This window comes from Physeter macrocephalus, chromosome 15 (genome assembly GCF_002837175.3).
Source record: "Physeter macrocephalus isolate SW-GA chromosome 15, ASM283717v5, whole genome shotgun sequence".
Classification (NCBI taxonomy): domain Eukaryota; kingdom Metazoa; phylum Chordata; class Mammalia; order Artiodactyla; family Physeteridae; genus Physeter; species Physeter macrocephalus.
In genome coordinates, this window is record NC_041228.1 from 3,192,561 (window position 1) to 3,205,909 (window position 13,349).

The 13,349-nt window shown below is 56.3% G+C and overlaps 1 protein-coding gene across 6 annotated transcripts in view; it reads left to right on the forward strand.

Moving 5' to 3' along the window:
- Positions 1-13,349, forward strand: part of TRAPPC9 (trafficking protein particle complex subunit 9) — a 532,255-nt gene that overhangs the window by 386,175 nt on the left and 132,731 nt on the right. The gene's annotated exons all lie outside the window — the stretch shown is intronic.

Here is a 13,349-nt window from a genome sequence, read left to right on the forward strand (position 1 = left end):
GGAGCGGAGGGCGAGCGCGTGTTAGGGCAGCAGGCTCTGCGGGGCCCGCCCTCCGTGAGTACCGTCCCTTCCCCTACCACGTCTGCGGCGTCCAGGTGATCCCAGAATGTGAGGGAAGTGAAGTTGTGCTTGTCCAGCACCCGTTACACGCCACCCACCATGATGTTTGTTCATGTCACCTGTGGGTACTGGAGAGGTGTAGAGACACGGGACCCCTCGCGGCATCGTTTACTTCCATGGCCGTCGGAGTCGGGTACTGCTCCCAGGGCTGGGGAAACCCTCCCCCGTGAGGAGGCGGTTATTATCCCCATTTTACAGGTGAGCGTGCCGTGGTTTGGACCCTCGAGGAGGTTGGAGTGGGTGAAGCAGAGAGCGCTAGGCTGGAAATGAGGCTGGAAAGGCAGCGAGAGGGTCCCGGAGCCCCCTCCTTGGCTCAGCCCGCTGTTAAACACCCTCTGCTGACCCGCGCAGCCTTGCTGGGGCCACGGTTACAGGGAGGGGCACCTCCGACCCCCACCTCCTACTCCCCGCGTGTCAGCCCGTGGCTTTGTGTTCCTGAAGCTGCAGGCCACGTGCAGAAGCAGAGTTTGAGAAGACCAGCAGAATTATGCAGGGCCGCGGAAACCTGCAAATCTGGAAAGAGAAGCAGGCAGGCTGAGTCTTCAGGAGGAGGAAAGCAGAGCAAGACCCGGTGGCTGCCCGAGGTGTGGAGGGAGGGGCTGAGCAGGTTTTGATGGTTTGTTTTTTTCCCTCAAATGTGAGAGCAGCACCGTGTTTGAGTCTGGCTGTGTCATCGAGTTATTGAAAGGCCCCTTGGTTCAGCTCATGTCTCTCAGATGTCATGCTGTGTTATGGTGACTCTGGGTTTTAAGCTTGTTCACTTATTGGCAGGTGGCTCTGACGTGTGGATTGTCTTGGGCTCGGGATCACTGGTTCTTGAGGACTGGTCACATTTTCCTGTTTTCTTGCGTGGCAGGTATTTTACATTGTCCTTGGACACTGTGAACATTATTTCTTGTAGACTCTGCCTCTGAGGGTTATTTTTTATGAGCCCCTGGAGCGCACTTGATGGTTTGTTTTGGCAGGCGGCCTGTGCGGCGAGGTCCCACGCATAAATCCTGCCTCGCCTTCCAGGGCTGGAAGTCGAGGTCTCTCTTCCTTCGGCTCGGCTCCCCAAGCCTCTGCTTCGCTGGTTTGGGTCTGTCCAGCGTGACCTGCTAGGTTGTTAACAACTCACCCTGGATTGTAGCGTTTGCCAAATTCTGTGGTGCAAATAGTTCCCCTGCGGCCAGATTCCAGCTCCCGACGTGACCTCACTGGATGTGGGGTTGAGAAGAGAGGCCAGCAGTGGCGCCCTGGGCCGCTCAGGGTCAGGCTGAGGTGCCTGTGTCTGCTCGGAATCCCAGCCAGGCAGCCCTGCCTCTGCCCTGCCAGCTGGTGCCTGTCCTGTGCACCCACAGCTCAGGGGCGCACGGAATCTGAGGCCGGCGTGCGGGTGCGGGGGGTCAAGTCCCAGGTCTGTTCTCGAGGCCTTTGCAGTGTTGGGTTCGGGGGTCCCGTGTCCTGAGATACACACACACACACCACACACACACACACACACACAGATCCCCTTTCCTGGCTTTCCTGGCCAGAAAGATGGCGTTTCTATCTGAGTTGCATCCACTGGGGCTGCTGCCTGATGCTGTCTACTGGGGGCGCCCCGGGCCACTCCATGGAGAAGAGAGAGGGGGACGTGGAGGCCCAGCCCGCGGGGGTGGCTAGTCCGTGTTACACCCCGTCACACCTCCCGCTGTGTTCTCCTCGCAGAGAGCTCAGGGGGCCGCCTTTGTGCCGGTCCAGACTTTTCCTCGCCGTCAGTGGGAGGGGTGGGCTGTCACACAAAGGTACAGAGGGCTCCGCGTGACTTTAGTCCCTCTGTCCTACCCCCTGGGGCCACACAGAACAAAGCTGGCCCCTCATTCTCTTTGCATCGTTCAGGTTATCAAAGGCAGTTTTCAGTAATTCATTCAGCAAAGTCTTGTTGAACACCTCAGTTCTAGGTGTATGAAAGATGGATAAGAATCCATAGTGAATTCACTCTGAATTCATAGTTGTGTGTGTGTGTGTGTGTGTGTGTGTGTGTGTGAGAGAGAGAGACACAGGCATGTGAAGCAACCAGGGTCATGACTGTGGTTAACCATCTCTTAAATAGTGGGCACAGTGTTCAGGGTAGGGAGCGTGCCCTTCTCGTGGGGCGGAGGGGGGAACAGGTCAGAGTAGCCTTCGCAGGGCTGATCCCTGAGGGGGAGCCAAGGCCCAGCAGCCTGACCGCACTGCAGGCCCCGGGGCAGGAGGCACGTAGGTGAGTCAGGACAGCTGAGGCCCCGACGCGGACGCGTGGGCCCAGGCCCTGGGCGCTTTGCGTGCCTTCCGAAGGAGTTTGCATGCTCCGTGCCCTCCTGGTTCCCTTCTGCTCCCTGTGGCCGGGTCAGTGCCAGGGTGGGCGATGTCGATGGTGGGATATGATTCCAGGTAGCTCCGCCCTTGGAGTGCATCCTCGGTGCTCAGCACGTGGCCCGAGGCCTTTTAAACCTCACGACTGTACTCTGAGGTTAGCCTCCTTATCCTTATTTTTACAGCCAGAAAATGCTTCAAAAAGCCAAATGACTTCCCGAGATGGCCCAGACACGGGGCAGAGCAAAGGTGCGAGCCCAGGTCTCTGCGTCTCCGCAGCCCTGGCCGCATCCGTCCCCTGCACTGACTCCGGCGGGTGAGCGGCTGGGCCGCGCACCCCTGTGCCCCCTCTCCCAAGCTGGGCACACTCGGGAGATCTGACCCCTTCCGGTCCCTGTTTGCTTTCCTCATTGACGTTGGGAAGTAGGACATTTAACTTAGCGTTGATGAAATGTGCAATTAGTTGTAAAAGCACCTCTTTACTAATGGCAGCCGACTTAGTATGATTGAAGCATTTTGTTAATCAAATGGCGGCATTTAGCTGCCTTAAAATCAGCTCATGGCTCCTTCCGGGCGGGTAACGCTTCAGTCACACGAAGGCTTGTGGGGTGACTCTTAGTTCAGCGTACACCTTCTTCAGCCCCGACCGCGTGCCAGGCCTCGTGCCAGGTGCCAGGAAGGCGAGCACAGGCAGGCTGCGTCTCTGCCCTCCGAGCACTGTCAGGTGGGGCGGGAGGTCTTCGGTGTGTGTTCTACCAGGGCGGCTGCCAGAAGCACAGGGGGCTGAGGGGAGGTGGGTCGAGGGTGAGCCTAGCCGGGTGAAGGGCCGGAGGTGCAGAGCGCTGGGTGCGGCGTGGACGCGGCGTGGGGACCGTAAGGGCTTCGTGGGGCCGGCGGCAGGAGGGGGCTGGAGACTGGCGGGGCGGGTCACGGAGGCCGGTGCGGCCCCATCCACGAGGACTCCCTTCGCTGGTGTCGGGCGGCACGTGGAGGCTGCCGTCTTGGTGAACGGCTCTGGGGCGGTCGTGTGAAGAGGTTTATCAGACGTGAGGACCCACGTAGGTACCTCCGGAATGAAGGCCAAGGCCCCCGCTTCCTCCTGCCCCCAGCATCCTGCCGACTTCCTTCCACTCGGGGGCCGTGGCTCACGGGCCTCCGCCCTTGCTCCCTGGCTGTGTCGCTCTGGAGCCCGGGGGTGGCTTAGGAGCCTCGGTTTCCCCATCAGTTTCCCCATCAGTACCGACGGGAATGACAGCGCTACACTCGGGGGCCTCATGGGGGTGAGATGAGAGCTGGGTCTCAGAGCGCTCAGCACAGCAGGCGGCCGCGTCTGCCGTGAGCCCTGAGCGGTGATGGGACAGAAAGGCCCGAGCACAGCCCCTGGTGCAGGGAAAGGCCTCGTACGTGGTAGGGATTCTCACTGTAAAAACTGAATTCCTCCCTGGCACTTAGGCCTCTTGGAAAGAATTTTGACCTTCTGGAAATGTATTCTCATTTTTATTTTCCAAGGGAATCTCCCTTAATTCTGTTTCTGTGTGTATCAGCGTATTCTGTATGTACACTATTTGTTGATGGTCACACAAATGTTATTTGCACGCAGATGATAATTGGGCAATTTCCAATTTGTAAATCCCTTTGAGAATTCCATACCTTAGGAATTTTGTTCTTCTGATGGCGGTTTTGGTTTGGATTTGGGCCACTGCACTGGCCTTCACACGGGCTCGTCACTGGTCTCTTCCTCCCTCCAGCCTCCCCCCGCAGCTGCTGCCTTCCTTCTGCTAAACCTCCGTGGCCCCTTTGTCTAAAGAAAGCTCTAGAAGCTCTAGGAGACCACTTAGCAGGACAGGGCGGTCCCTTGGATTTTGCGTCCACTTTTCTTAGGCTTCATCACCCTCGTCCCCAGTTCTGTTCTCTGGGTGGCAGGAGCCCTTCAGAACCAGGGCCGTTTATCTACACTGTGATCGAGCTCTGCACACAGGGTGCAGAGGGCAGAGAGGGGAGAGGCTGGGAGTTAGACTGACTCTGCCGTCAGGTGGCCCACGCAGAAGGGGGCAGGAGGCCTGAACTAGGGCGTGGGGGGGGGGGCGGGGTCGGTCCACACAGCCTGCTGCCCGGGCCTGGAGGGCAAAGGGAAGGGGGGGACCACAGGCCCGGTGTGTGGGGTGGCGCGGGAGTGAGACGGGCCTGGAGGGGGGCAGCTGGGAGGCGGCATGCTTCTGGTTTTGGATGTACGGAGCGCTAGGTGCTGGTGGGAAGGTATCGTGTAATCTGAACTAGGGCGTGGGGGGGGGGGGCGGGGTCGGTCCACACAGCCTGCTGCCCGGGCCTGGAGGGCAAAGGGAAGGGGGGGATCACAGGCCCGGTGTGTGGGGTGGCGCGGGAGTGAGACGGGCCTGGAGGGGGGCAGCTGGGAGGCGGCATGCTTCTGGTTTTGGATGTACGGAGCGCTAGGTGCTGGTGGGAAGGTATCGTGTAATAACAATGGCAATGAAAGAACTAGGGTTTCTAAAAGGCTTTCTTATTAAGAATACACTGTCCCAATTAATCCACAGGTCACCTCTTTTTAGCTAGATCATGTGCTCATTTTACAGATGACAAACTGAGGTCACAGTGTTCGGGACACTCTCGGGGGGTTGCCCTGTCTGCTGGTGAGAGAACAGAGTCCAGCAGAGGTGACTCACCTGCCTTTGGACTCCACCCTGGAGACTGGTTGGCGTCTGCAGGGCGCCTCTGACCCTTTCTGGACACGCTGTGATGGGAGGCTTTGCTCCAAGGACACAGGGCCACGTCTGCCTTCCAGAGCGCCCCGCTCCTCTGCCTCCCAGGGCCACACACGGCTCTGAGGTTTCCTCTTCTGGAGGATTTGGACACTGATCGTGATGACATTTATCGCTGGGGTGGTTGTGAGAATTACGAGACGTGATTGTAGAGAGCCCGGCAAGGAACCTGACTGTGAGCGAGGTCTCGGCAGGGGGACCACCCCCCACCAGATGCAGATGCAGTGCCAGATGCCCCGTCCCCTACCCGAGACCTTCCCTTCCTCGATCTCCTAGTTAGGTAGAAGCAGGCACGCGTCCTGTGGAAGGTGGGAAATCTGCATCCCAACGTAGAAAGATTTCGGTCCAAAAAGACTGATACAACACGGTAATGTTTTGTAGGTTCAGCTCCACTTAACAGGGGCATTTTTATACAAGGGGACTTTAATTTCTGTGGAGGATAGTTGAAGTGTTACTGTCCTTCAGCAAATGCAGTATATTTTCACTTACCTTTGACACTGGCAGTGTGCCAGGATCCTTGCACTCCGTTCTGATCGTTTTAACTCTGATCCGTCTGTAACTGTTCTACAAAAGCTATTTTAGGGTTATTTAACTCTGTTGGTTCTTTTGCTTCTGATTAGCTTGATGAGGGAAACTGCCATGGTCTGTCTTAAACCCAGATGTCAAAAATACTTCCACGTATTTCTCTCACGTCCTTTCTTTAGCAGCATCTGCCAGGAAAAAATCTGCCAGCGATGTTCCAATTTGTTTCCCTCTTTCTCGTCATCTCCCTGGGCCTGGGGTTGAACCTGTGAGCATCCTGGCTCCGCCCCGTCTTTGCTGAGTGGAGTGGGTTTGAACCCCACCCTCCAAACAGCAGCAGCTCCCCCCGCCCCCTTGTGCGAGCCCAGGGGATGCAACGAGGAAGGTTGCCTTCTCATTTTGGAACCCTGGACCCAGGCCCTGGGCTTTGGCTTCCCGGCAGCCGCCCTCCTAGGTGTCGCCTGGACAGGAGGCGGGAGCCAGTGCCTCACCCGTGGATGCTCCTGTGTGCACAGGAGGCCTCTGGCTGCCGGGGGCCCGTGCAGCACAGGGAGGAAGCTGCTCCGGGCCGCCGTCCCCACCTGGGCTCTGTGGAAGGACGTTCGTGTCCAGGAACGCCTGACCCTTGGTGACCACACCATCACCTGTGCCTCGGTTTCCTCATCTGCTTTGTGAAGACAGTAAGACCATTTGAGGGAGGGCGTGTGTGCTAACTGCAAATGCTCAGTAATCGTTCTCTCCCTCTGTAGTTTCCTTTTCCTCTGCCTCCTTCGCTCTCTCCTTTTTGTACTATTTTAAAAAAATTTTTCCTTTGTTTTTGAAACTAGCCTTTGACATTCCTTGCAGCGTGGGTCCACCTGCCTGGCGGTGTGGCCATCTACTCGGCCACAGCGGGCAGGGGATGTGCACGCACCCTGATGAGGCTGTGGGGGCCTCCGTGGTCTGCCCCTGCTTAGCCCTCTGGCCTCGTCCCCCCCAGGCCCCTCTGAGCAGTCGGACTGGTGCCCAGGGAGCCGAGCTAGCGTTCACGCCCCATCACGTCGTGCTCCGCCACTTGTGAAGTTCCCCGTACCTGGGATGTTCCCTCCTCACCTCACCCCCGACTCCCAGCCCCAGCAGCTTCAGGGACAGTGGACAGGACGGGTCGTCCCCTTTCTACGCTGAGTGGCACCCGAGCGTCCCCGTGGCATAGCACTTGTCACAGCTCATCACAAACCTCACAGCCCGTCTGCCTGAGGTCCATCTCCCAGGGGAGATGGGGACTGCTTTGGATTCGCCCACGTCCCTGAATGCCAAGCGCAGGGCCTGCGTCGTGCCGACCGCTCTCTGAGTACCATCGCGCTGGTCCCAGGTGGCTGGTCCCAGGTTCCCTCCTCAGTCTAGCCCGGCCAGCACCCCGCTTGAACCCTAATTTCACCCACAGAACATCCCACCCTGGCATGTTGGCTGGCGGAGCTGTGGAGTAAGGTGACTAGGGGACGACAGTGCAGTGTCCCATCAGCTCGTGTCCCTTGGGCTCAGTCACTGACCTGCAGCTGCTGTGCAGGATCCCGACTTCGTCAGGGTGATGGGGTTGCCAGCCGGGACCCGGGCTGGTGCCCTCACCCTTAGGTAGCGGCCGCCCCACGATGCAGCCGTGTCTTCTGCAGGGTGATGGGAGTGAAGCAGCCTCCACGATGGGGACGCTGCTGCCTTAGATCTCCCTCCCTGGCCAGCACGTTACTCTGGGAGAACTCAAAGGAGCCGGAGGAGCCCAAGCGTGCGTTAATGCACCCGTTTTTCACTTAAGGATGCATGGCGGCCATGGCCCACCTGCCCCGGCAGAGGCTGCTGCTCTAATCTGAGCTCCTCGGTGGCCTTCCCAGCCCACCCGAGTAGAGCACGGCCCTCGGGGAGAAGCAAGGACTCACTCACTCATACGAGGCAGAGTGGGTCCACCTGACACTTGAAAGTAGCTCGTTTCCTACTACGGTTGGAAGCAGGCGGGAACTAACCCTGATGAGGCACCAGCTGCACCGTGGCCGGACCCTTACTTGGGTTAACTTGCGTGTCCCCTCCCTAGGAAGGGCCCCCACGCCGGCCCAGGACGGAGGCTCCCAGTGGGTAACTCGCCGAAGACACAGCTGATTAGAGGCAGGCCTAGGCAGAAGCCAGGTCTTTCAGACTCTGAAAGAATAGCAGAAAACCGGGAGAGCATCTGATAGGTATTTTGACCTTCGTACAGACTTCTGCAGAGTAGTCAGTGAGGAGCATTGGAGAGAACCCCAAGCCCCCCTTAGAGACCCAGCAACTCCAGGGAGCTGTTGGCATGGTTTCTGGTGCTCACCGGGGAGGGACGGCCCTGCTTCAGCCAAGCTCGTGCTGTGCTGCGGGGCCTGTGAGTCCGGCTGTGGAAAGAGAGGGAGAAGCGAGATGAGGGTAGACGGGCAGGAGCTGGTGGGGTCTCCCCCCGCAGCCTGTCCTGTGCGGGGCCTCTGGGAGCAGGGGTGGGGGAGCTGTGGAGGATTCAGGGCTGAGGACACAGCGAGAGGCTCAGATGCTTTCGTGTTAGCCTTGGTGGAATATTCTTTGTGATTACAGGATAGTGAAAAGAATAAATAAAGTACCTCGCGTTTACCTGGCATTTTTTAACTTCATAAACGCCACTGTAAATGCTTTCCTGTTTTGATCTCAATCCACTCTAGAACTTTTTTTTTTTACCTCCCCCCAAAAGTAATAGCTGTAATTTTGATCACCAATTATATGCCAGGTGGTCCAAATTCTCCACAGTTCTGACTAACCCCCAGGTCAGATACCCATTTCCCATGTGAGTTCTTTATCATCACAACTAACTGGGCTGCCAGAGGGACCTTACAGCCCACCTTCCTGGTCACAGCACACACCCCAGAGGACAAGAAACTGTGCTGTGCTCCCTGTTCATACGGCCTAACTGCTTTGTACAGCCTCTGGCCACCAAGCTCCTAGGTGACCAGGCGTGGATTTAGAATCCAGGTCTGTGTGGCTGCAAGAAGCCCGTGCTCGTTCGTCCACACGGTTCTCCATGCCAGAGGTACTCTGAAGTCAGGTGGCCCGCCCCGGATCCCACGTCCCGTCAGGAGCAGCATCGGGCTTGCACCCCTGCCCGCTGGCCTGCCACCCCGCCCCTTGCCGCCGCGCTGCGGAGGCCCCGGCTGGGCCTCCCCTGCCGAGCCCTGAGGCACGGATCCAGCAGGCCGCCAGCCCTGTCTAGACGGCAGGCCCCCCGCAGGAGGCCTAGGAGAGAGAAATCAATGAACAGCGACCCCGGAAAGCAGGGATCCAGCCCCCTCTCTGCTTCCCGCGCTTTCAGGGGGATCAGCTGGCAGCTCAATGACGTTAGGAGTAAACCTCATTTTATTAATTAAGCACTATTTTCTGCGCCCAGGAAGCACTTAACGGGTTCCCGAAACAATTGTTCATGTACAGAAACGCAAGGTACGGGGTTGTGCTTCCGCAGAGACGTTGGCTGAGCTGGAAGGGGACACTCCCAGTGCTTCAGAGCCAGCGCCTCTGGACGTTAGGAGCACTGCTTTGTTGCTTTTTCTCTAATACAGAACAAACTCATATCGGTTTTATACGGGAGGTGGCGGCGTTTTGGGGGTGATTCGGAGGCTGCACACGTGGCTGTGGCGGAAGCAGCCCTGGCCCGGAGATGGGTCGGCAGAGCCCTGGCCGCCCTCGGGGAGGAGGAGGGGGGCAGGACGCTGGGGACGACGGGGGGGGCGTGGTGACAGCAGGGGGGCGCCCCAGCCAGCCCGAAAGGCAGCATGGGAGGCAGGGAGGCTTCTCAGGGAGGCTGGGTCTCGGAGCGGGGGAGTGGAGTTAGCTGCCTGGAGGAAGCGGTGAGGACAGGCGAGGGGCCCCAGGAGGGCAGGTCCTTGGGGGAGGAGGACCGTTCGCCCTCAGCTCGCCCGTCTGTAAGGTGGGCAGTGCCCGGGGTCCCCGCGTGGGGACGATGCGGGGCACGCGTATGGGGGGGGTGTGACGGGGGGTGCCACGTGGGGTCCCTGGTCCTCTTCTCCCGCGGAGCCAGCGGGTCCCTCGCCCACGATCACACCACGCGGTCCTTCTTCCGAGAAGCTGTCTCGGCAGCAAGAGGCCACGGTCCCCACTCCAGTCCCCACCCTTGGCCTTCGCTGAACTCACAGAAACCCAGGCAGGCGGTCGGTGGGCCCTGCACAGCCTCCAGCTCACAGATGAGGAACTGGAGATTCAGACAGGCTAGAACCTCAGAGGCAGACTCGGCGATCAAGAGAGGCCGGGATCCGTCTGACGCTGGCACCTGCTCAGCTGTCTCCCCTCCAGGTGGATCCCAGCCTCTGCGTGGTGCCAGCTAGAGGGTGGAGCCCTGGCCCCCAGGCCTGTGCTCGTGTCTGAGCTGCACTGACGCTGCCGAGCGAGCGCTCTGTCCTTCAGCCGCGTCAGCCCGGCGTGTGCCCGGAGCGCGGGCAGCAGGGCCACCCTCCGGACCCACGTCTTCGCCTGCTGCGGGCTTTGGGCCCTCCAGGCCGGGTTACGAGTCCTCTGCCCCCTTTGCCTTCCCTGTGGCCTTGGGCAGCGCGTGGGTGTGATCCCGCCAGGGCCGCCGTGGGGACGGACGTAGGTGGTGGCGGCGAGGCACATGCTGGGCCCCCCGTGGCCGTGGGTGCTGCCACTCTGGTGTTTGGTGCCATCCCTGATGGTGCTTTGATTTTTAGGATACAGTTCTCTTCAATTAAAGATAATAATAAGGAAGGTTTTTTGTTTTGTTTTGTTTTGTTTTTAAACCATAACCGATCTATGAGGCTTAAGGTGGAAATGATCCTCTTGGGTGCGACCCAGGTTGTCAGCGTTGATGCCATTTTCTTGTCTGCCAAAAGTTCTTCTCATTCAGGATGGATGACTCTGGAAGGTTGGCCGCTTCCCTTTCACTTGGATTGTACTTCATTATAAAACAGAGAAATAGGCTGGCGTTCTGCATAGTCAAATAGACTCCCGAAGGATGCGCCACATAAATTTAGACTCCCATCCCATAACTATCAATTATCTCCCAATGAAAGTTCAATTTAATTATATGTGGATAGTCCTTCCAAATCCGACTCCTTGATTTGTATTTAAATGTCATCATTATGACTTCCCTGGCGAGGTTATCAGCTGTTCAAAGGCTGAATCATATGATACGGTATTTTAAAAACCACCGCTTTTTTATAGACTCTTCAAAAATCACAGCACCTTTTTTTAGTGCCAACTCTTGACTATTATTGTCACATTTGGCCATAAAATTAAACGTGAAAATTGGCATTCAATAGCAGTATTAATTCTCTTTCACGCCGACGCGGCGAAGACGAAGAGAATTGAATAGCGGGGGACTGTGCGGTTAGGAGGCTGGGGGATTCGCCAGGGCGCCGGGTCAGCATCAGAGCCGCGCTCGGGTCCGAATCTCAGCTCTTCCGTGAGCAGCTCAGCTTATTTCCTTAACCTCCCAGCCCCTTAGTCTCCCCATATGTGAGGTGGGATTGAAAATCCCCCCGCGCCCCCCGCCCGGTGCCCTGGGAGTCACCCTTGCTCCAGGTCACACAAATATAATCCTGGTGGCCAGTGGCCGGTGTGCATTCTGACCCTAAGGCTGCTGAGAGCCGGGCCTCTCTCCCTTTTTGCATTCGACCGGAAGAGAGCTGGGTATTGGGATGTGTCCACACCCATCTGACAGGTGACAGTTATTAGTTCTTTTTGAGTTATCAGACGATGAGCTGAATTTGGCCTTTTTAGTGAAACTTAGGAAATATTCTGACCTTTTGTTTGAAGAGAGCGCTAGTTTGCTCCGGGCTAGCTTGGAAGTAGGAAGCGCTTCTGCCGGGTGGGAAATTAGAAGCACTCCGGCTGCACTCCCAGGGGAAGAAAGATAAATGGCTAATAAGCTCCTGAAAAAATGTGCAACCTCAGGAGTAATTCAGACAGACCTGCAAATGAAAGCGTCAGCGAGGCGGCATTTTGCCTCTTACTAGCGCAGATTAAAAACTGATCATCGTCAGTATTGGCAAGGGTGCAGAGAGAGGCGTGCCTGCCCGCGTTGCTCGGGGCACGTACCTCAGGACGAAGCTCTCTGAGAAGGAACTTGGTCCTCTGCCTCCAAACCTCAAAGGTTTTCACACCCTCAAATCAGTAATTCTGCCTCTAGAATGGAGTCTAACAGACAGTCACAAATGCAGAGAACCAATTTAAGCACAAAGATGGTTGTTATGATTTTTTTCGCCAGTAATTTTTTAAAGAATGGAAAATACCTGAAAGTATGAGAAATAGGGGAATTGTTAAGTAAATTATGATACAGCCATATGATAGAATATTCTGCAGACTAATTTTTAATGATGCGAAATTGCTCATCCTATATTAAGAGAAGAAAGCAAGTCTTAAAATTACGTGTATATGTATGTGTGGTCACATATATTTAATACTTATGTAATGACTTATATGTATGCTTATATAATGATTTAAACTACATTAAAACACAAGTGCTTAGAAAAAAGACTATAGAATTAATGTATCAACCTTAGAGTATAAGACTGAGTGCTTTTTCTTTTGTATGCTTTTCTCTATTTTCCAGCTTTTTACAGTAAGCCTATCTACTTGTATAATCCGAAAAGAACAGTAAATGTAATTTTTTGAAAGTGGTCCTTGCTATGAAACTCACTGTTTCTGCACTTACACAGAAGTGCCTCTAACTCTTGAGTAGCTGTTGACCCGTAAACGTCACGCTCCCGGCCAAATGCTGTGGATTTACCAACGTTCCAGTAGGCCTTTCCACGCTCTCAAGACCTCTTCCTTGCGTTTAATCTTATGTTTATACACCCTGAATACCAGTTCCTGGTCGGTAAAGAAGAAGCTCCAAAGGCCCGTTAGAGCAATGCTGGGGCTCAGCAGAATATTTTGGCCACAGCACAGGCTGTGAAATAAAAGAAAATGCCTACTTTTATGCACTGAGTGACAGTCATCTTCAGGGCCTGACACGAAGGAGCCCCCCTTTCTCCCCCTCTTTCTTTATCCATCCATGTAACACATTTCTGTTGAGTACCTGCTGTATGCCTGATTCCGTGCCAAGAGGTAGGATTTCAAACGTCAGTAAGACGCAGCCCCTGGCTGTGCTGCTGTCGGGAGCATGGGAGTGGGAGTTGGAGGCAGGCTGCGGGCGGTTATCTAGAGCCCGCCTGCCTTCTAGAGACCAGGGCCTGTAGCACCTGGGGACGCAGCTGAACGTGGATACAGGTGTGCGGGCTGGGCAACAGTGGCGGTGGGCGGGAGGGAGACGTTGGCCTGGGGTGTTAGGGAAGGATCTTAATTCACTCATTCATTTCTTCTCTGAACCGGTGACTACAGTGTGCCAGGCAGGCATTATTCCAGGCCTGGGAAACACTGGAAACAAGACACGAGGATCTCTGCCCTCACGGAGCTGAATTTTGGTAGGATTGATAGACAGTGAACAAATCCAGAAGTAAATATTTACAGCTCATGGCGAATGCTATTGCAGAAGTAGGTTGAATGCCGCATTGGAGAGCGGGGTGAGGGGAGGGGTGAGGTGGAAAGCGGCTGTGGAGAGGTGGGCTGGGAAGGCCTTTCCTACGC